Genomic DNA, 23,338 nt, shown 5'->3' with positions numbered 1-23,338 from the left:
AATAACAATTCTTTGAGCAATGAAAGTATAGTGCTCAGGGCTTGTCATGACCAGCCGATTGTTAAGACCGGGCCCATTCTACCACCCGTCTAGGCGAAGTAAGAGTCAAAGTAGTGTGTTGGGCAAAGGAACACTGTTCCTGGAACCAGTGCGCTCAACCACCAGAATCCCGTCCTCCACCGACACAGGGGCGCAACCCACGGCAAACAGGTTGCCCAATTCAGTCGTCTTTTACGACCAGCAATGGGGTGCTGTGGAAATATTCTGCCCCAGTTCCACACGGGGGAAGAGCTATTAGCGTTACCCAGCACTCACCACGGGTAGGTTGCTCTTCACGAGTGCCCACGACTTAAAGAGTGTTAACAAAAGCCAAATATTACATCATAACAATGTAACTATTGCACACTGACACAGTAAGCACAAGTATCTTCTAATATATAAATTCACATGTACACAAGTGAGTGAGTGAGTGAGTTAAAGTTTACATCGCATCGGCAATATTGCAGCCATATTGCGATGAAAACAAGTTAATTTTTATTAAATACCCGTCGACAAAGGACAGTAAAACAGTAAGTCATGTATCACAGCTAAGGTATAAAACTAACCAGTTTACTGTAAAAACAAAGAATTCTTCAGTAGATTTGGTACAAGATAAAACTGGGCTATATACCACTGGCAACCAAAGCTAGACCACCTAACTGGGGATCATGGGGACTTACAGTGCCTTTGCTTCCTGCATGTGTTCATCTTCAATGCTAACCAATATTAAAAGATCAAACCATAGTCAAGCAGTTAAAACACTAGTTGATATTATACACTTTTATTGAGATTGACTTGCGTGCCAGAGTCAAGAGGACAATAATTTCATGCTACTTTAACCCCCTGAGTGGCACCACCTTCAATAATATCAGTTGTTAATAATATAACACTAATTTAAAACGATTCAAAATTCAAAATTTATCAAATAACTCTATTTCTTTTAAAAAACCGAGAATTAATGAACGTTGATATTATTAAAAAGATCCTTTAAAGACTTTGAATGATAATAAGTATCCCTTGTGAGAGAAGAGTCTATACAATCAAGCAAAATATGCTTGATTGTAATTCTCTCATCACAAGGGATGCAAAACGGAGGATCTTCACCTTTAAGCAAATATTCATGGGTATAACGGCTATGGCCAATGCGACATCGTCGTAAAACAACTTCATCGTGTCGTGACTGGCAACCCAAGTAGGTATATCCAAGAGTAGGTTATATTGCATGCAGTTTGTTCATACCTAACTGGGTATTCCACTTTGTTTGCCTTAAATGTCTGATATAATCTTTTATACAAGATTTAAAATCAGAGTGTGGAATCAGAATATTAGAGTGAGTGAGTGAGTGAAAATTATCATCACATCGGCAGTATTTCAGCCATATCGCGACGAAACAGTTATAATAATTACATTTTGAATTAATAAAAGGCTGTCAACGATGGACAGTAAGATAACTAGAATATCACAGGTTCAATTGTAAAACTAGTTGATAACAGTTAAAACAATACATTTATAATCAACAAGACAATATAAAAATGGGCTATAGATCACCAGCAACCAAAGTTAGGCCACCTAACAAGGGACCGAGGGGACTTACATTACTTTTGCTACCTGCACGGCTCCCAAGTAGGATTTACACCAACCCTTCAGCTGCTGGTAATGGTATGCAATTTTAGCCAACCATTAAAAGAAACAAATATACTACGTTTTAAAACCGAGGTAAGAATAAATGTACTTTGAATGATGTGGTCTTACATAACCTCTCAGAAGGAACAATAATTTTATGCTACTTCAACCCCCTTTGAGGATATCGCCACTGACAATCTAAGTTACAAATTATACATTACCAATATAAAATATAGCTATGTACACAATTCAAAATTTATCAAAAAGTTCAATTTCTTTTAAAAAACCTATGATTAAATGAGAATTAATTCTATTAAAAAGATCCTTAATTGATAATGATGTAAAATATTTATCCCTTGTGATGGAAAAATCAACACAGTCAAGCAGGACATGCTTGACAGTGATTCTTTCATCACAAGGGATACAAAATGGAGGATCATCACCTTTCAACAAATAATCGTTTGAATACCTGCTATGGCCAATACGACATTGTCGTAGTATGACCTCCTCAAATCTGGACTGACAGCCCAAGTAGGTGTAGCCGATAGTTGGTTTAAGTTCATGTAATTTATTTATACCCACTTGAGTGTCCCACTTCCTTTGCATTAGATCAGTGACGTAAGATCTAATTATGGGTTTATAATCAGTGTATGGTAGAAGGAGTGGTGTCACAGATTTGGTGAGTGCTGCTTTTGCAGCAGCATCGGCCATTGTATTACCAATGATACCAACATGGCTTGGTAACCAACAAAAGACGATGTTGTACTGGCCAGTAGCAAGATCATTTTGTAGTTCAATTATTTCAAGTAAAAGTGGATGATGACAAAATATATTATTAATTGCCTGAAGACAGGAAAGTGAATCAGAGAAGATAATTAACCGTTTATGTTTAGATTGGGTATGTATATATTTAAGAGCAGTTAATATTGCCTGCGATTCCGCTGTAAAAATAGAACTGTCATTCGGTAATCTAGATGATATGGTCCTGGATCCAATGACAGTGGCACTGGCAACAGCGGCACCATCCTTGGATCCATCTGTAAATATGGATTTGTAAGTATTATATGTGTTCCTTAATTCATTATATTGTTGTTGATAAATTAGTTGATTTGTGTCAGCATTCTTCAGTTTAGCTAAAGTTAGATCCACCTCATGCCATGGTGGAGAAGAGAAAAGCTGAGCGGGGGCTATATTACCAAGGTTAATGTTAGCAGCAGAAATATCTGCTTGTAGTCGTATTCCTAGTGGTGGAATAAGAGAAGATTTTGTTTTGAATAGATTACCGTAAAGGGGATTGAAAACACAGTCATATGCTGGATTGGAGTTATTGGAACGTAATTCAGAGATATATTGTAGAGCTAATTTAATGCGACGATGTTTTAGGGAAGACTCGTTAGCTTCCACATACAAACTATGAACAGGTGAAGTTCTGAAGGCTCCAAGGCAAAGCCTCAGGCCCTGATGATGAATGGTGTCAAGTAATTTTAAATTGCTCTTACAGGCCCCACCATATTTGATAGAGCCATAATCAAGTTTCGAGCGGATAAGTGTTCGATATAGTTGGAGGAGGGTTTTTTGATCCCCTCCCCACTTACAATTTGAGACAACTTTTAATAAATCTAGGGCCTTCAAGCACTTATTCTTTAAATATTTAATGTGGGGCAGAAAGGTCAAATGATGATCGAATATTAGACCTAAGAATTTGGCTTCCTTTACAACTTTAATGGGAGTGTTATCTAAAATTAATTCTGTATCTGTATGGGGTTTATATTTCCTACATAAATGTATACAGTTGGTTTTAGATTTTGAAAATTTAAAACCATTTTCGAGACACCATTTCTGGATTTTATTTAAACATAGCTGAAGCTGCCTTTCAATAGTATGCATGTTTTTGCCACGACAAGAAATATTAAAATCATCCACAAAGAGCGATCCATCAATCGAATCATTTAAAACTTTAGACAAACTATTTATCTTAATACTAAACAATGTGACAGACAAGATGCTTCCTTGTGGGACACCCTGATCCTGATTATAATGATCAGACAGGGTAGAACCCACGCGGACCTGAAATTGCCTGTCAGTTAAAAATTCGGATATAAATTGAGGCAAACGGCCTCGTAATCCAAAGTCATGTAAATCTTTTAAAATACCATGTTTCCATGTAGTGTCATATGCTTTTTCTAAATCGAAAAAGATAGACACTGCATGTTGTTTGTTTATTATTGCATTTTTAACAAATGATTCTAAGCGAACCAAATGGTCGATGGTACTTCTGTTTTTCCGGAAAACACATTGTATATTAGTAATAAGATTATTGGATTCCAGGTACCATACGAGACGATTGTTTATCATGCGTGCCATGGTTTTGCAAACGCAGCTTGTCAATGATATTGGTCGGTAATTTGATGGGTCAGTATGATCTCGACCGGGCTTGGGTATCGGGACAACAATAGCATCACGCCACGAAGGAGGGAACTTCCCTGAGGTCCAAATGACATCAAAAATATTCAATAGTGTTTCTAAGGATGATTCGGGTAAGTGCTTCAGGAGTTGATAATGTATGTTATCAGCTCCTGTAGCAGTATCGTGAGCTTGTCCAAGGGCAGTATGGAGTTCATGAATAGAGAATAGTTCATTATAATCTTCCCCATTATCTGAATTAAAATTAATAGGTTTCTTTTCTTGCTGTTTTTGAAACTTTTGGAATTGAGGTACATAGTTTGATGAGGAAGAGTGTTTTGCCAAAGTTTCACCAATTTTATTAGCAATATCTGATTTATGAGTTAGTAGTTGGTCCCCATCTTTAAGATGGTGAATACTAGATTTAGTGCCCTTACCTTTGATTTTTTGGACCATGTTCCTTCCATACCTTGGACATGGGCGTCCGAGAATTTATTTTTGACACATAATTTGGACAAGATTGGCGTTTACTTTGTTTAAATGTTCGCCTTGCCTTAGCATTTAATATTTTAAATTTGTTTAAGTTATGGACCATAGGATGGCGACGAAAATAACGCTCAGCCTTTTTCCTCGCCTTCCTAGCTTGCTTGCAGTCATCGGTAAACCATGGTTTACGTATGTGGGGAATTCCAGAGGACTTAGGAACACATTTTTCAGCTATATTGATAAGTTCATCAGAAAAATATTGTATTGAGTCAGTAACGTCAGTGAAATGATCAGGTGTTAGTTTTTCTGTACAGAGAATGGCATATAGAGGCCAGTTGGCTTTTGTAAAGTTCCATTGAGATGATGGAGGAACATCAGATGGGGTAATAGGGTTTAATATGGTGGGAAAGTGGTCACTTCCACAGAGGTCATCGTGGACCAACCACTCAAATTCATTCAGCAGGTTTGAATCGGTAATAGACAAATCCAAAGAAGAGTATGTGCCTGTACCAGGATGTAAATATGTGTTGGAATTATCGTTAAAAAGGCATAGATTATTGTTGGAAATAAAATCTTCTAAGAGCTTGCCTTTACTGCTTGTACGATCACTACACCAAAGTGGATTATGACCGTTCATATCGCCCATGATAATACAGGGCTTAGGAAGCTGGTCATAGAGAGTTTGAAGATCGGTTTGCTGAAGAGATGTAGATGGAGGAATGTAAAGAGAGCACAGAGTAAAAACAATGTGCATAGTGATACGAACTGCGGTAGCTTGTAGAGGGGTATTGAGAGGAACAGGGCTATGAATAACACCCTACCTCACCAAGATTGAAGAACCTCCAGTGGCTTTAGCCCCTGGAGGTGAAAAGAAATGATAGGAGTCGTAGTGTCTAATGTTTAGTTGATCAGTAGTTTTAAAGTACGTTTCCTGCAAACAAAAGGCTGATGGCTTGAAATCTTGTGTTAATAGCTGCAAATCATTAAAATTGTTTTTTAGTCCCCTGCAATTCCATTGTATTATCAGGTTAGAACAGGTCATGGTGGTTCTACTGGGGTTCTGGAGCGGGAGGGAGGTCCACTCCCATGGCCTGTTGGAGAAGGAGTGACCTCCATCGCCAAAGGTTCAAATTGATTTTGAACCTTAACAGGTGTAGGCTCAGAAGAAGGGCACCTCCAAGTGTTGGAGGGCCCTGGCCGTTTTTTTCAGTTTCTTTTTTTCAGTTTTAGTTAAAGGTATGTCTTCAATAATTGTAGATGATTTTGGGTCTGTTCTGCTGGATTCCACTAGCTCCGTCTGTGAAGCTGAAGTTGCTCGCGTTGTTGCACTTGAAGATGTTTGAGCTGTATTGTCCTGTAGCATCTGCTGATTACAAACCCAAGAGATGGTTGTTTGGCATCCTACAGATACTGTTGTAGCCTTGACAACAGGAGTGACAGTTGCTGCTGCTGAGTATGATTTTGTTGAGTTATTCGGAGATTGTGACTGAACTAGCTTTTTAGCATCATAAAAAGAGATATTGTTGGTGTGTTTAATTTTTAGTATTTGAGATTGAAGGTGAAAGTGTGGACAATGTTTGGATGAGGCCAAGTGGTCCCCATCGCAATTTGCACACTTAATGGCATCAATGCACTCAGTGTTCTCATGAGAGCCACTGCAGCGCACACAGACAGTTCTGAGAGTACAGGTCTTGGCACCATGTAAAAAATGATGACATTTATAACATCGGAGTGGGTTTGGAACATAAACTTCCACTCCGATATTAAAGTACCCAGCTTTGCTAGATTTTGGAATTGTTGAAAGGGAAAAAGTAAAAAGATAGGTGTTTGTCTGGATGATGTTATTATCCTGTTTTCTGGTGAAACGCTTGACAGCTGTAACACCTTGTTTGGTTAGTTCTGTCACAATCTCATCTTCACTCATGTCAGCTAAACATCGGGCTCTGTCTCTCACGATGCCTCGACACGAGTTCAATGTTCTATGTGCTGAAACAGCAACCTCTACATTTGCAAACTGGCTGATGGACAAAAGGTTTAGAGATTGCTGTTTCCTGGCACATTCCACAAGTATGGAGCCATTACGGAGGCGGGTAACATTGTCAACCATACCACAACAACCATTGATGGCCTTAGAAATAGCAAATTTGGTTCAATTTCAAAGGCTGATGATCAGAAGCCTCGATTACAATGAACTGAGCCCAGGAATCTAATTGCAGATCAGTTTCGTCATCAGATGAGCTAGCATCTAGATGTTTCCTTTTCGAACCAGAGTGTTTTTTTTACATAATGAAAGGAAGTGGTTCTGCACCCCTGCTCCCCACCCACCAGCGAGTGTCAACAAGGACGGTGTCTTATTGCATTGGATATCCAAAATGCAAACACCAGGGCTACAGGGGTGTTATACTCCAGCAAATATGACATGAATAGCTATATTTGTCTACTAAATTTATTGCCAAGCTGGTTCTGCGAATAACAATAATTTAGAGACATACAGAATTCAGCGGTCAACATTACCAGATTGGCCCATGAGCCACCGCCTTCTGGCGTAAGACTCTAGGCAATTTATTACATCCAAACGTGTTAATTCATACAAAGTATGCATGGCCGAGACCAAAATATACATTATAATACAACACAGGTGTGCATACACAATATTACGCACAGGGCCTGGCATGACCAGCCGATTGATAAGACCGGGCCCATCTTACCACCCGTCTAGGCGAAGTAAGGGTCGAAGTAGTGTGTTGGGCAAAGGAACACAGTTCCAGGAACCAGTGCCCTCAACTACCAGACTCCCGTCCTCCGCCGACACAGGGACGCAACCAACGGCAAACGGGCTGCCCACTTTGGTCGCCTCTTATGACCAGCAATGGGGTGCTGTGGAAATATTCTACCCCGGTTCCACACGGGGGAAGAGCTATTAGCGCTACCCAGCACTCACCACGAGGAGGTTGCTCTTCACGAGTGCCCAGAATATTAGAGATTGGCAGCCTTAGCTGCAGCGTCAGCTTTTGTATTGCCCACGATGCCAACATGGCTTGGTAACCAACAAAATATGATGTCACATTGGCTAGTAGACAGATCATTGTATAATTCTAAAAAGTCAAGAATATATGGATGATTTAGAGAGACATTGTTTAGTGCTTGAAGGCATGAAAGAGAATCAGAAAATATAATAAAATGTTTACTGTTAGACTGATGTTGAATGAAGTCCAATGCTGTTTTTATAGCGTTTGCCTCAGCAGTGAAAATGGAGCTATTGTCTGGGATTCTAGTAGATATGGTTTTTGATCCAATGACAGTGTCACTGGAAACTTTGCCACTATCCTTGGATCCATCCGTGAAAATTGAACGATGGGAATTATATTTGCGTCGTAATTGTAAATATTCCTGTTGCTATTCTAAATCATTTGTGTCAGATGTTTTAAATTGAGTGTGTGAAAGGTCCACTTCTGGTCTGACCAACTGCCAAGGAGGAGTAGAGAGTAGTTGATAAGAAGTGATTAAATCTAAATCTATATTAGCAGCAATGACATGCGTTTGGATACGAATCCTGAGTGGTGGAACGATATTTGGCTTACGATTGAACAGTTCCTCATAAAGAGGATTGAATACACAGTCATATGCTGGATTTGAAGCCAATTTAGTTATATATTGTAGTGATAATTTAATACGGCGTTGTTGAGTGAGTGAGTTAATATGTAAAGTCACATCGGCATTGTTTCAGCCATATCGTGACTTGAGCAAGTTATGCATTTATATAATATCTTAAGACCTGTCGTAGAAGGACAGTATAACAACTAGCAAAATATCAGAGATTCTAATTGTAAAACTAGTTTCAGAACAAAAAAAAAATCAGATTATAACAGACGACACAATATAAAAACGGGCTATAGATCGTCAGCAACTGACGGCAGACCACCATACAGGGGACCATGGGGACTTACAGTACCTTTGCTACCTGCATGGACCCCAGCAGGATTTACATCATACCCTCAGCAACTGGCGATTGTTTGCAAAGTAAGCCAGAAGTCAAAATACAAATATTCTACGTTTAAAACACTAGTAGCCAGAAATATTCTTTGAATGACATGGACTTACAATATCCTCTCAGGGGGACAATAATTTTACACTACGTCAACCCCCTTTGAGGATATGGCCAGTAACAAACTCAGATATAATTTCGTTCTACTAATTTTTAAAAGGTCAATCATGTTATACAATACATATCATCAAAATTTGTTAAACAATTCTATCCCTTTTAAAAACCCAATAACTAAATGAGAATTAATATTATAAAAAAGATCCTTGAGAGATGATGATTTGAAATATTTATCCCTTGTGATGGAAAAATCAACACAGTCAAGCAAGACATGCTTGACCGTGATTCTCTCATCGGTTACAGGCCGGCAAAGCCACATTTCGAAAATAGATAGCCCAAATTGATGTGGCTCTCGCGGCAATGGTTATGGTTGCGTGATTGTATAATGTGGCTCTCGCGGCTATGCTGTCAAAACATGCTTTGTGATTCTAACAGGTTACCGTATATAACAAAACAAGTCTTGTTTTCTCATTTTTTATTCAACAAGGATAATATATTCATCAAAACTTTACATTGATGAATATGAATAGCATATGAATATCATAATGGATTTAATGTCATTACTGCAGATGAAGGAGGTCGCCCACGTGGTCAGCATATTCCATCTCACTCAGGTGTTGGTTCAGGAGCTGGATCTTGAGGGACGCAATACGTGCATCGATTGCCTTGTACTCCTTTCTTCGTGAAGGTTCTGACCACTGGTGAGAGAGTCTCAGGACTTCAACCTCTTTGAGTGACTGCTCTCGCTGAAATAGCTTCACTACCTCATAGATGTTCGGGTGGCACTTCTTGGCAAGTTTCTTTATCTTGTGGCACTCGTGAAGAGCAACCTCCTCGTGGTGAGTGCTGGGTAACGCTAATCGCTCTTCCCCCGTGTGGAACCGGGGCAGAATATTTCCACAGCCCCCCATTGCTGGTCGTATGAGGCGACTAAAATGGGCAACCTGTTTGCCGTGGGTTGCGCCCCTGTGTCGGTGGAGGATGGTAGTCTGGTGGTTGAGGGCACTGGTTCCAGGAATAGCGTTCCTTTGCCCAATACACCACTTTGACCCTGACTTCACCTAGACGGGTGGTAGAATTGGCCCGGTTCTATCAATCGGCTGGTCATGCCAGGCCCTGTGCATTCTATTTTCATTTTGCACAAAGTTGTTGTATTCAATTGTTTATATTTTGGGTCTTGGTCAAACTGTTAATTGTTTTTCAGTACCTTTTGGCTGTTAATGAATAAAAATTATTGCCTAGAGTCAAAAAATGCCCAGAAGGCGGTGGCTCATGGGCCAATCTGGTGGATCTATTGATCTTGCATTGATATTTCTGCTTGAGTATACCATCCCAGTATCCTTGGTGCTGTTAGTTGGAGAACCACTAACACATAGCATTGTCTTTATGATACTCCGTGGTGGGTGGGGACCTGGGATGGCGAACCACTATAAACTTACCATGATTCCACCAAAACAACTCAAACGTACTTTAGATGACAGTTCATCTGATGATGACTCTGTTACAAGAAATAAATCTGAATTTTGGTCCCGTTTTTTGGTCATCTCTTCGTCTGATGATGGACCTCTGAAATTGAATCCTTTTGCGCTTTCTAAAGCTATTTACGGTATTGCTGGAGATGTTGTGACAATGAAAAGGATTCGTTCCGGCTGTATCTTGATTGAATGCAAATCAGCATCACAATCAGCTACGTTGTTGGCTGTCAAACATCTCGTTTCTGTGCCAGTCATTGTCTCCCCGCACAAATCACTAAATAGTTCAAAAGGCATTGTCAGAGATCGGGAACGTTGTCTTTCAGACATGTCTGAAGATGACATAACGTTTGAACTGAAAGACCAAGGTGTTACAGGTGTAAAACGTTTTACAAAGCGACAGAATGGTCAAATTGAAAAGCTGAATACCTACCTTTTCACATTTTCTCTTCCTGTTCCACCACAATCTATCAAAGCAGGCTACTGTAATATTGGTGTGGATAAGTACATACCGAATCCACTACGGTGCTACTCCTGTCAACAGTTTGGGCATGGAGCCCAATCGTGTAGAAACAGAAAGAAATGCCATCGCTGTGGAGAACCTGCTCATGAGACCATAGAATGCTCTAATGATCCAAAATGTGCAAACTGTTCTGGGAATCACGTTGCATCATCCAAATCTTGTCCTGTCTGGCAACTCCAACACCAGATAATAAAAATGAAGCATGACAAGAATATTTCTTTTTCTGATGCCAAACGTTTAGTAATGACGTCCACCACTCCTACTGCAGCTCTGTCATATTCTGCAGTTGTCACTCGTACGCCTCCAAAATCTTCTAAATCATTTGCCTCTGTTGAATGCCAGACGGATGTTACTTGGGTTAACTCCGACAACTTTTCTTTGGTCCAGTCAAGCTCTTCTTCTCAAACAGAAGATACATCTACATCTCCATCACCATGTTTGTCATCACCTATGACAGCAGCGCCGACATTATCACTGGCATCAACACCAAACCCATCACCGACCGTGACAAATGCCAGTAAAAAAGTAGACTACTCCAGAAATTCTGATCGTGTGTCAAAGGGTCAACGTGACCCTATCCAAATTTACAATAGGTTTCAAAACTTGGAGGACATGGATGTTTCTCCTCATCCTAATGGGCGCAACAGAAGTAAGTCGCCTAGAAATGGGAGACGTAGATCTCCTGTTCATCCACCGGTAACTTGAATATTATGAATCCACTGATTCAATGGAATAGCAGAGGTCTTAGGACCAATTTTAATGAATTACATTTATTAATACAAGATTTTAACCCATCGGCAATCTGTCTCCAAGAGACATATCTCAAACAGACTGACAACTTTGATTTACGTCGGTATAGCTCCTACAACTCATTTTCTCCTCCAGGTGTTAAGGCTACTGGGGGATCTTCTGTTTTGGTGAAGCAGGGAGTGATCCACAGCCCTGTAGCGCTTCAAACCAATCTACAAGCTGTTGCAGTCCGACTGACTTTGCACATAACGTTTACACTGTGTTCTATATACATTTCACCTTCTTCTGTGCTTCAGCGTTCGGATCTTCAATCTTTATATGACCAGCTCCCTAAGCCATGCGTGATCATGGGTGATTTAAACGGCCATAACCCATTATGGGGAAGTGTTACCATTAATCCTAAAGGTAAGGTCCTTGAAGATTTTATTTCCGATAACAACTTATGCATTTTCAATGATGGATCAAGTACATACTTGCATCCTGCTACTGGTACCTATTCTGCTTTAGATTTGTCACTTACAGATTCCAATCTCTTGAACGAATTTACGTGGTCGGTTCACAATGACTTGTGTGGAAGCGATCATTTCCCTTCCATCCTAACAGCAAATAATCCATCTGATGTTCCACCCACATCAAGGTGGAACTTTACCAAAGCCAACTGGCCTTCCTTTCAGGAACTCTGTACTGATAGGTTGAAGCCTGATGTGTTCAGGAATATCACTGATCCTATTCAGCTGTTTTCTGATATTTTAAACGAAATTGCCAACATAACTATTCCAAGGTCCTCTGCAAATCCACACATTCGAAAACCATGGTTTGATAAAGAATGCAAACAGGCTAGGAAGTGCAGGAAAAAAGCGGAGAAATATTTCCGCCGACATCCAACTGTACATAATTTGAATCGTGTTAAAATCACAAATGCCAAGGCACGCCGTACATTCAAACAGAATAAGCGTAAGTCTTGGAGACATTATGTCTCTAAAATTAATTCTCGCACGCCGATATCCAAGGTGTGGAACATGATTGCCAAAATTAAAGGTAAAGGCTCTAAATCGACTGTCCACCATTTAAAGGAAGGTGACCATTTATTAACTGATAAAGTGGACATTGCCAATAAATTGGGCGAGACGCTGGCCCAACACTCTTCATCGACAAATTATGATCCCAAGTTTCAAACATATCAGAAACAACAGGAAAAGAAGAGGGTTGATTTTACTTCTCAAAATGGAGAAGATTATAATGAGGTATTTTCACTCCATGAGCTAAATACTGCCCTAGGTCAAGCGCGTGATACTGCAACGGGAGCTGATAATATTCACTATCAGCTCTTGAAGCATTTGCCTGATTCATGTTTAGAGACACTTCTTAATATATTTGATCAGATCTGGACGTCAGGAAATTTTCCGCCTTCATGGCGTAATGCAATAGTTGTTCCTATACCTAAACCTGGTAGGGACCATACTGAGGCATCCAATTATCGACCAATATCACTAACCAGCTGTGTGTGCAAAACCATGGAGCGAATGGTAAACAATCGACTGGTGTGGTACTTAGAAACTAATAATCTTATTAGTAACATACAATGTGGTTTCCGTAAGAATAGAAGTACCATTGACCATCTGGTACGTTTAGAATCCTTTGTCAAAAATGCAATTGTCAATAATCAGCATGCAGTTTCAATCTTTTTTGATTTAGAAAAAGCGTACAATACCACTTGGAAGCATGGTATTTTAAAAGATCTACATAATTTGGGGTTAAGAGGCCGTTTGCCTCATTTTATATCTCAATTTTTAACAGACCGACAATTTCAGGTTCGTGTGGGTTCCACCCTGTCTGACCATTATAATCAGGATCAGGGTGTCCCACAAGGCAGTATTTTGTCTGTAACTCTGTTTAGTGTAAAGATTGATAGTTTGTCAAAGGTTTTAAATGATTCCATTGATGGTTCACTTTTTGTGGACGATTTTAATGTTTCATGTCGTGGTAAAAATATGCGTACCATTGAGAGACAGTTGCAGCTATGTCTCAATAAAATCGAAAAATGGTGTCTTGAAAATGGTTTTAGGTTTTCAAAAGCTAAGACCAATTGTATACACTTTTGTCGGGAATACAAATACCACAAAGATCCAGAGCTATTTTTACATGGCACTCCTATCAAGGTTGTAGAAGAAGCCAAGTTCCTGGGTCTCATTTTCGATCATCATTTGACTTTTAAGCCCCATATTAATTATCTTAAAACTAAATGTCTGAAGGCTCTAGATTTGTTGAAAGTAGTTGCTAATACAAAGTGGGGAGGTGATCAGACAACACTCCTACACTTGTATAGGTCTCTGATCCGCTCTAAATTAGATTATGGCTCCATCGTTTATGGTGGAGCCTGTAAGAGCAATTTACAAAAGTTAGATTCCATTCACCATCAGGGCCTACGACTTTGTCTAGGCGCTTTTCGAACATCTCCTGTTGACAGCCTATATGTAGAAGCTGATGAACCATCGTTGAAGCAACGTCGTATCAAATTATCACTACAATATATTACTAAATTACATTCTAGTCCATTAAACCCCGCATACAAATGTGTTTTTCAACCACTTTACGAACAGCTTTTTCCCCGTAAGTCTACGTTAGTCCCACCACTAGGCATTCGGATTAAACCTCACATTACAGCTGCACATATTGAGTTAGATAACATTTCTCCTTTCAGGCTTCTGTCTTCTCCTCCTTGGCAACTTATCAGACCAGAGGTGGACTTGACTCTCACACAATTTAAAAAACAAGACACAAATCAATTAATATATCAGCAAGAGTATATTCAGGTTAGAACCAGATATGAAACCCACCGTTCCATTTTTACAGATGGATCCAAGGACGGTAGCACAGTCTCCAGTGCTGCTGTCATTGGATCAAAAACCGTATCATCCCGCTTACCAGACCATAGCTCAATTTTCACCGCTGAAGCCAAAGCCATATTAACTGCTTTGGAATATATCCAACAACAGTCCAGTTGTAGACGGTTCATCATCTTTTCAGATTCATTGTCATGTCTACAGGCGATCAAGTCTGGCTCTTCACATCATCCATTTATTTTAGATATTTTAGAATTATATAATGACCTTGCTACTGGCCAATGCGACATCGTCTTTTGCTGGTTGCCCAGTCATGTTGGAATCACGGGTAACACTATGGCTGATGCTGCAGCAAAGGCAGCTCTCAACAAATCTGTGACACCACTTCTTCTACCATACAGTGACTACAAACCTGTTATTAGATGCTATATCAAAGACCTAATGCAGAAGAAGTGGGACACTCAAGTGGGTATAAATAAATTACATGCAATCAAAGCAACTATCGGTTATACCTACTTGGGTTGTCAGTCCAGATTTGAAGAGGTCATTTTAAGACGTTGTCGTATTGGCCATTCTCGTTATACCCATGAACATTTACTAAAAGGTGAGGATCCTCCATTCTGCATCCCTTGTGATGAAAGAATCACAGTCAAGCATGTCCTGCTTGACTGTATTGATTTTTCCATCACAAGGGATAATTATTTCCAGGTTTCATCTATGAAGGATCTTTTTAATGTAGGTACTCATTTAATTATTGATTTTTTAAAAGAAATAGACTTGATTGATAAATTTTGATATGTATTGTTGTAAAAAGTATAGTTTTAATTTGGAAGAATGAATTAATAACTGAGATTGTTAGTGGCTGTACCTTCAAAGGGGGTTGAAGTAACGTAAAATAATTGTCCCCCTGAGAGGGTACATAAGTCCTATTTCATTCAAATTATTTTTCATTTTCCTTGGTTTTAATCGCAGAATACTTGTTTGTTTTTCAATGCTTTGGCTTAAACTTACTACTAATCACCAGTGACCAGAGGGATGGTGTAAATCCTGCAGGGGTACCATGCAGGAAGCAGATGCACCGTAAGTCCCCATGGTCCCTTGTGTGGTGGCCTAACTTTGGTTGCTGGTGATCTCTAGCCAACTCTTATATTGTATTGTATTGATTAGTCCAAATTTTATAGTTACTTACTAGTTTTATATTTATAGCTGTGATATTCTAGTTATTTTACTGTCCTTTGCCGACAGATTTTATAGTTTATAGTTTATAGTTATAACACGTCCCATTTTAATTCTGGAAACCCAAAAGTCCAGAAACTCTACGGTCTTTGCCGACTCTCGGTTAAAGGTATTTACAAAATTAAACATGCCGTTTTCATGGGAACATACCAAGGAAGAAAAAATGAAAAAAAAATTGTTTAAAAACTCAATATTTAGACTATGTCGCCCATGGGCCTGCCCATGGGCGAAGTCTTGCCCATGGGTAGGCCCATGGGCAGGCCCATGGGCGAGAATATGTTCCTTTACTTAAAACTCATGTTTTTGTTTCGCAAATACATTTAATGTATTCATTCAAGTACCATGACACAAAATTTAACTCATTTTAACTTAATTCAACGATTTTATAGCGATATTGAAATATTTCGCCCATGGGCGAGAAAAAGGTTTGGCCCATGGGCGAGAATATGTTCCTTTACTTAAAACTCATGTTTTTGTTTCGCAAATACATTTAATGTATTCATTCAAGTACCATGACACAAAATTTAACTCATTTTAACTTAATTCAACGATTTTATAGCGATATTGAAATATTTCGCCCATGGGCGAGAAAAAGGTTTGGCCCATGGGCGAGAATATGTTCCTTTACTTAAAACTCATGATTTTGTTTCGCAAATACATTAAATGTATTTATTGAAGTATCATGACACAAAATTTAACTCATTTTAACTTAATTCAACTATTTTATAGCGATATTGAAATATTTCGCCCATGGGCCAGAAAAAGGTTTGGCCCATGGGTAGGCCCATGGGTAGGCCCATGGGCAGGCCCATGGGCGGGAATATGTTCCTTTACTTAAAACTCATGTTTTTGTTTCGCAAATACATTTAATGTATTCATTCAAGTATCATGACACAAAATTTAACTCATTTTAACTTAATTCAACGATTTATAGCGATATTGAAATATTTCGCCCATGGGCGAGAAAAAGGTTTGGCCCATGGGCAGGCCCATGGGCGAGAACATGTTCCTTTACTCAAAACTCATGTTTTTGTTTCGCAAATACATTAAATGTATTTATTCAAGTATCATGACACAAAATTTAACTAATTTTTACTTAATTCAACTATTTTACGGCGTTATTAAAATATTTCGCCCACGTTTTCGTCAGTCCCTTTTAAGCATCAACTAACTGTTTGCAAAGTATATTGTATCATGTGAAATATACTTTGTATTATATCATTACATTACTATTTAAAAAGGGCATTTGGTTGGATGTTTCTTTTAGTTCTACAAATTTCACCTGTTTTACATATTGTAGCGATCTTTAATGAACCCGGCCTGACCTCTCAAAACGTTTTGACAGTTTATCATACGAATTCATGTGCGTGTACTCCAATTCTTTGGAGTTATTTTCCGCAACATTAAATTTTAGTTAGTTTCTATTTCATTTCCCATTTTCTGTCCCGTTGATACATCACACTGGGCAATTACGTGACACTAGGTATGCAATATACAGGTACGCGTGCGCGTATTTTAATGAAAAAAACTATTCGTCTTTTATTGCATAACGTTTGGCTGAATATCTTACATTCTAACGATATCTCGAAATAATTATTTAATTACATGCGGTTTCGAACTGACCAGTAGGAATTATGTTTCAATGCGATTGAGGAAAACGTGAGTGAATATTGTGACACTAAAGCAACTTTTAACTGCATTGTCACTTTTGGTATGAAAATGGTAACAGTTCAGAAAAAACAACAGCCTTCTTATGATAATTCTCATTAGGACGTTGTATCTAATTACAGTGTCGGCCATATTTACAGGTGATTCTACAATACCTGCTTTCGGTCAATTACGATCTACCACACCACGCGTGAATAAACAGTTATGCAGGTGTTGCTGTGGGCAAATACCTAGCCTGAAAATGTTTGTTTTTTTAGGATACATGTTTTACAAATGTTCGTTGATATGTGGATATATTAAGCACAAAGACAAAAAAATGTTTATGAAAGATGAATTAGTGCCTTGATATATTCATCGAGATGCGTATCATCGTTTAATGGGGTCATTCAATAAACGTATGTTTGGAGGAGATATCAAAGGAGCCGCCCAATATACACAGTGTCGTCCGGTGAACTACCACCCCACCCTGTCCATTAGAGTTATGTAATCGGTACACAAATATATTTGCGGTGTCAGTGCGGAAGGAGTTTGAATTACGTCCGCCACTTGCCACAGAAATCCTCAAAGTATAGAAACAATAAACAAGGTCAATCCGTACTTATTACCTAGTGACGCACGTAACAACGACTGTCAATAGGGAAAATGGTGAAAACCAATTGAAATAGATTTTAATAAAACATTATTGTACTATATAACTCGCAAAAGCGGTGCCTAAAATTGTTTGACCGTGTTATGTGTGTTGTAAACTGACGAATAGCAAGTAATTGTCATGCTGTACGCATGGTTCCATATACAAATTCAACCGGTATGAAACTGAGAACTGAGATACAAAGTACAACCTGCATTCACACACGGAAGCAATATACTTGTGTGTATGCCCTCTCCTCTAAAAAATGTATCACTAAAGTATTTGCATTGTAATAAATATAGTAATGATAAAACTTGGTAATTTGGTAGGTCTCCGACAGATATGATTTTCAGTTTTTTTACACCTTTGATTGATACGGATTACGTACCTGTAGTCTAGTCACTGTCTCTAATGTATCTGCTTGTTAGAAATTTCAAATGTCTTGTTATAGCACTGTTCCTAAAATACGGCAGTTTCTTTTATCGGGTATAAATAGTTGATTCGTCTTGTCACGCAGTCATTTTTACTTGATCGAATGATTTCCACAAAAAATTACGGCAAAGAGTTTTGTATTTTATTATATTTTTAGAAGATTTTAGAAGATGCTTACATCACTGTATCTCAGAACGTAAAACTGATAACATTCAAACATGTAATTAGTACACTGTTAATTGTTACATATAATTTCCTGCATATTCCTTTTTGAACAAAAAGCCTACATGTATACTGATATCGGTGTCCAATGTTAAAAGGGTATTAGTGCAGTCAGCCATGGTAAATGGAGAGACAATAATAAGGTGCTTAATTATAGTCTGTTGCAGAATATGCGGTATAAGTGTAGTCATTGATACATATACACATTACACATATGCAGATGAAATACACGATATGATGCAGTGCAAGAACAAATTAAGATACGGTTTCTATTAAAAATAATTATACGATTTTGGATTTAATTAGCATGTTTAAATTTTCAGGCCAACACGGCTGAGATACAGCATCGGCATACTCAACTGGAGTTGTTTTCTGCCGGTCGTAAGTTCATTGTTTGACTGAGCACACTCGTGTCGGGGTTGAGATATTTTCTTCTCTTTGTTGGAAGCCTGCCACCGGTCTGAATTTTGAGAAAGGTCTCAGCATGGGACTGTTAATTACTTCTTAATGATGTCTACAATCTTACAAACTTGTAGATGTTGGGTGCGGTTAGGACCAAACTTTTTCAGCTCAGAGTGTTAGTGGTCCTGGAACCCATAGTGTCAAACAGGTTCTGCACAATACGTCCATCAGATTCTACTGTTCAGCAACATTGTCACTGAATTTCAGAACTCTGGCATGATATAATAATCAAGGATTTCGAAGGTGAACGAGGGGAAAGGCAGACGCACGTGGATTTACCCTCAGGTTATTATTGTCTGGAGTTCACATTTTGGGGCATTTCATATACTAATTGAACAGAGTTCACCTGCACATGTCTACTTTAGTGATACAGACTGTAACCAAAAATGCTAATGCTTAATCCCTTATAACAACGGTAACAACCAGGGTGAGGACACAGTAAGGTTAAACCGTGTCCAAAAGACAATCTGAGGTGGCTATCTCCCATCAAGTCAGCTCTGTTTTTAAGATCATAGTTATGTTTTTACATATTGAAATAAAAGGAATTTAAAATATTATATTTAACAAACCTACACATTACCAAATACAAAACTTTATAACCCTTTCTAGACTTCGTTCCAATTAACCTGGATCATTCAACTCGCTCGCGAAGGTCGTATGCGACTTTAAAGTGAATACGTCTACAGTGTACAAGTAACTTTTAACTGTGTCATATATACTCATGATAAGCAATTATTTTCGTTCCTAATTCGAATGAGCACATTCTGAGGCTAAATCTGCAAAAGGACAGATAAAATATTTCTTTGTACAATGCAAACGATACAAACGTAGCGGCTGATAATAGAGACAATGATTTAATAATCTGCAATATATCAAGTGTTCTCGTTCAATCTATTGTACATATTGAAGTGATTGTAAAGTTTCAAGGAGTACTAAAATGTTGTGGTATTATGAATGTATTTAGAATATGAATAGCGAAAAACAGTCACCATATCGGATGTACATGTATAACTTGTCTTACAACACCACGCTTGTGCCGAGGCCCATGGTCATAAAACTAATCGGTCCCATAAAAGGAGCAAATAGTTTCGCAGATACTTCTTGCTATGGTTCACTCCCAATTGTCAGACGACCTAATCATCAGTCAGACCAGTCAAGTGTGACCAGCGTACCTGCCTGGTTTTGGCTCCTAATTACTGAACTGCCCAATACTGTCATACTGTGGGCAGAGTAAGTTGCGTTTAATCTGTGTCGGGTTGCAGTTGTTTTATTAGTCAAGACTAGGGGTAGTTTTTTCAATGAAACCTTTTAGCCGTTAAGTTTGTTTTGCATTCATTTCATTCAATACATTGTTAGGTAGAATAATAACACGTTATATGGATTAAACATCTCCCTAATCTGAGTATAATCTCACATGTACTCTAAGTACCGTACTATATTACTTTGCGGAGACACTGAGTATAATTTTTTAGTTGGCATTGTATGCTGTCTGAATGACTTTACACAAATCCCTGCATTCAATAGACCCGTGAAGATCTTCAACAAACCATTCTTGGCGTAAAAGGGCGACAGCGCTTGTCGTAAGAAGCGACTACCGGGATCGGGTGGTCAGGCTCGCTGACTTGGTTGATGCATGTCATCGTATCCCAATTGCGTGGATCGATGCACATGATGTCAATCACTGGATTGTCTGGTCCAGACTCGATTATTTACAGACCGCCGTCATACAGCTGAAATATTGCTAAGTGTGGCGTTATACAACTAACAAACAAACAAAACACAAAAAGAGAAAGTGTATGAGTACTAAAACTTGCAATAGATATGCGTACCCTACGTACACACATGAGTCCCATTCGACAGTCTACAACACACGAATAACTGTCAAACAAGTTTGGGTACCCCTTCTGTTCAGGCAAGTTATTTAGTTCGATAATTTTGTATTAAAATCCTTTTCAATTTGTTTTCATCCTTTTTCCCTATTCCATGCGTGTTTATGTTGCTACATCTTATTGCTCATGTTTCCAAGTATTGTAAAACACTTTAATGTTTCTCCTTCTTAATCTAACGTTATAACATTTCCGGTCATTGCCATCATCAAATACACAAGAGATATACCAAGACATATTTTATTCGGTTTTATGGTCTATGCGGTCTTACAATTGATTTTATTAGTCTTTAAATCTTATGTCTAGTAAATATTTTCACAAACAGGGCTGTTAACTGATATAAGGAATGTAACATCCAGTTGAGGACTGAATACGACGTACGTTAGTCTGGTAACGACATTTCTACAATTAATATTTTGAATAAGCCGTTAATACGCCAGTTGTGACAGGGATGATGGTATGGTAGATGTAGCAGACATATTGACAGCCGTTGTTACGCGAGTCACTAGGTTATTAGTACGGCATTGGCCTTGTTGATTGGTACTATACTTTCTGTGGCCACTGGCGGACGTAATTCAAACTCCTTCCACACTGACATCGCACCAAATATATTTGTGTACCGATTACATAACTCTTACTGACAGGGTAGGGTGGTAGTTCACGCGAAACGGACGACACTGTGTATATTGAGCGGCTCCTTTGATATCGCCTCACAACATACTTTTAATGAATGACCAATTAAACGATGATACACATCAGGATCGCGGAGAAAATACAAGCTTCGTTCGCGTTGAATATATATATCAAGGCACAAATTCATCTTTCATAAACTTTTTGTGTCTTGGTGCTTAATATATCCACATATCAACGAAAATATGTAATACATGTATCCACAAAAATATACATCTACAGGCTAGGTATTTGCCCACAGCAAAACCTGCATAACTGTTTATTCACGCGTGGTGTGGCAGATTGTACTTGGCCGACAACAAGTATTGTAGAATCACCTGTAAATAAGGCCGACACTGTAATTAGACACAACGTACTAATGAGAATATGAGAATTATCATAAGAAGGCTGTTACGTTTTTCTTAACTATTACCATTTTCATACCAAAAGTGACAATGCAGTTAAAAGTTGCTTTAGTGTCACAATATTCACTCACGTTTTCCTCAATCGCATTGAAACATAATTCCTACTGGTCAGTTCGACACTGCTTGTAATTAAATAATTATTTCGAGATTTCGTTAGAATGTAAGATATTCAGCCAAACGTTATGCAATAAAAGACGAATAGATTCTTTCCATTAAAATACGCGCACGCGTACCTGTATATTGCATATCTAGTGTCACGTAATTGCCCAGTGTGATGTATCAACGGGACAGAACAGGCCCATGGGCGACATAGTCTAAATATTGAGTTTTTGAACTTTTTTCATTTTTTCATTAAATTTTGTGTCATGATACTTGAATGAATACATTAAATGTATTTGCGAAACAAAATCATGAGTTTTAAGTAAAGGAACATATTCTCGCCCATGGGCCTGCCCATGGGCCTACCCATGGGCCAAACCTTTTTCTCGCCCATGGGCGAAATATTTCAATATCGCTATAAAATAGTTGAATTAAGTTAAAATGAGTTAAATTTTGTGTCATGATACTTGAATGAATACATTAAATGTATTTGCGAAACAAAATCATGAGTTTTAAGTAAAGGAACATATTCTCGCCCATGGGCCTGCCCATGGGCCTACCCATGGGCCAAACCTTTTTCTGGCCCATGGGCGAAATATTTCAATATCGCTATAAAATAGTTGAATTAAGTTAAAATGAGTTAAATTTTGTGTCATGATACTTCAATAAATACATTTAATGTATTTGCGAAACAAAATCATGAGTTTTAAGTAAAGGAACATATTCTCGCCCATGGGCCAAACCTTTTTCTCGCCCATGGGCGAAATATTTCAATATCGCTATAAAATCGTTGAATTAAGTTAAAATGAGTTAAATTTTGTGTCATGGTACTTGAATGAATGCATTAAATGTATTTGCGAAACAAAAACATGAGTTTTAAGTAAAGGAACATATTCTCGCCCATGGGCCTGCCCATGGGCCTACCCATGGGCAAGACTTCGCCCATGGGCAGGCCCATGGGCCAGACTTCGCCCATGGGCAGGCCCATGGGCGACATAGTCTAAATATTGAGTTTTTAAACAATTTTTTTTTCATTTTTTCTTCCTTGGTATGTTCCCATGAAAACGGCATGTTTAATTTTGTAAATAACTTTAACCGAGAGTCGGCAAAGACCGTAGAGTTTCTGGACTTTTGGGTTTCCAGAATTAAAATGGGACGTGTTTTATGTATTATTACTGTACAACTTGATTTAGTCACGATATGGCTGAAATATTGCCGATGTGACTATAAATCTTAACTCACTCACTCACTCTTTATCTTGTTGTGCCACCCTTCCAGGTGATTGTTGGTACGGTGGCCTTGGTTTTCGAAATGGTTCCAAATCTCTGGCATGAAGGCCCATCCTTGAACCCAACTGGTTGTCACGTAGT

This window comes from Haliotis rufescens, unplaced genomic scaffold (genome assembly GCF_023055435.1).
Source record: "Haliotis rufescens isolate VD_foot unplaced genomic scaffold, xgHalRufe1.0.p SCAF_15, whole genome shotgun sequence".
NCBI classification, from domain to species: Eukaryota; Metazoa; Mollusca; class Gastropoda; order Lepetellida; family Haliotidae; genus Haliotis; species Haliotis rufescens.
The sequence above is the reverse complement of the archived record's forward strand: the minus strand, read 5'-3'. Positions refer to the sequence as shown.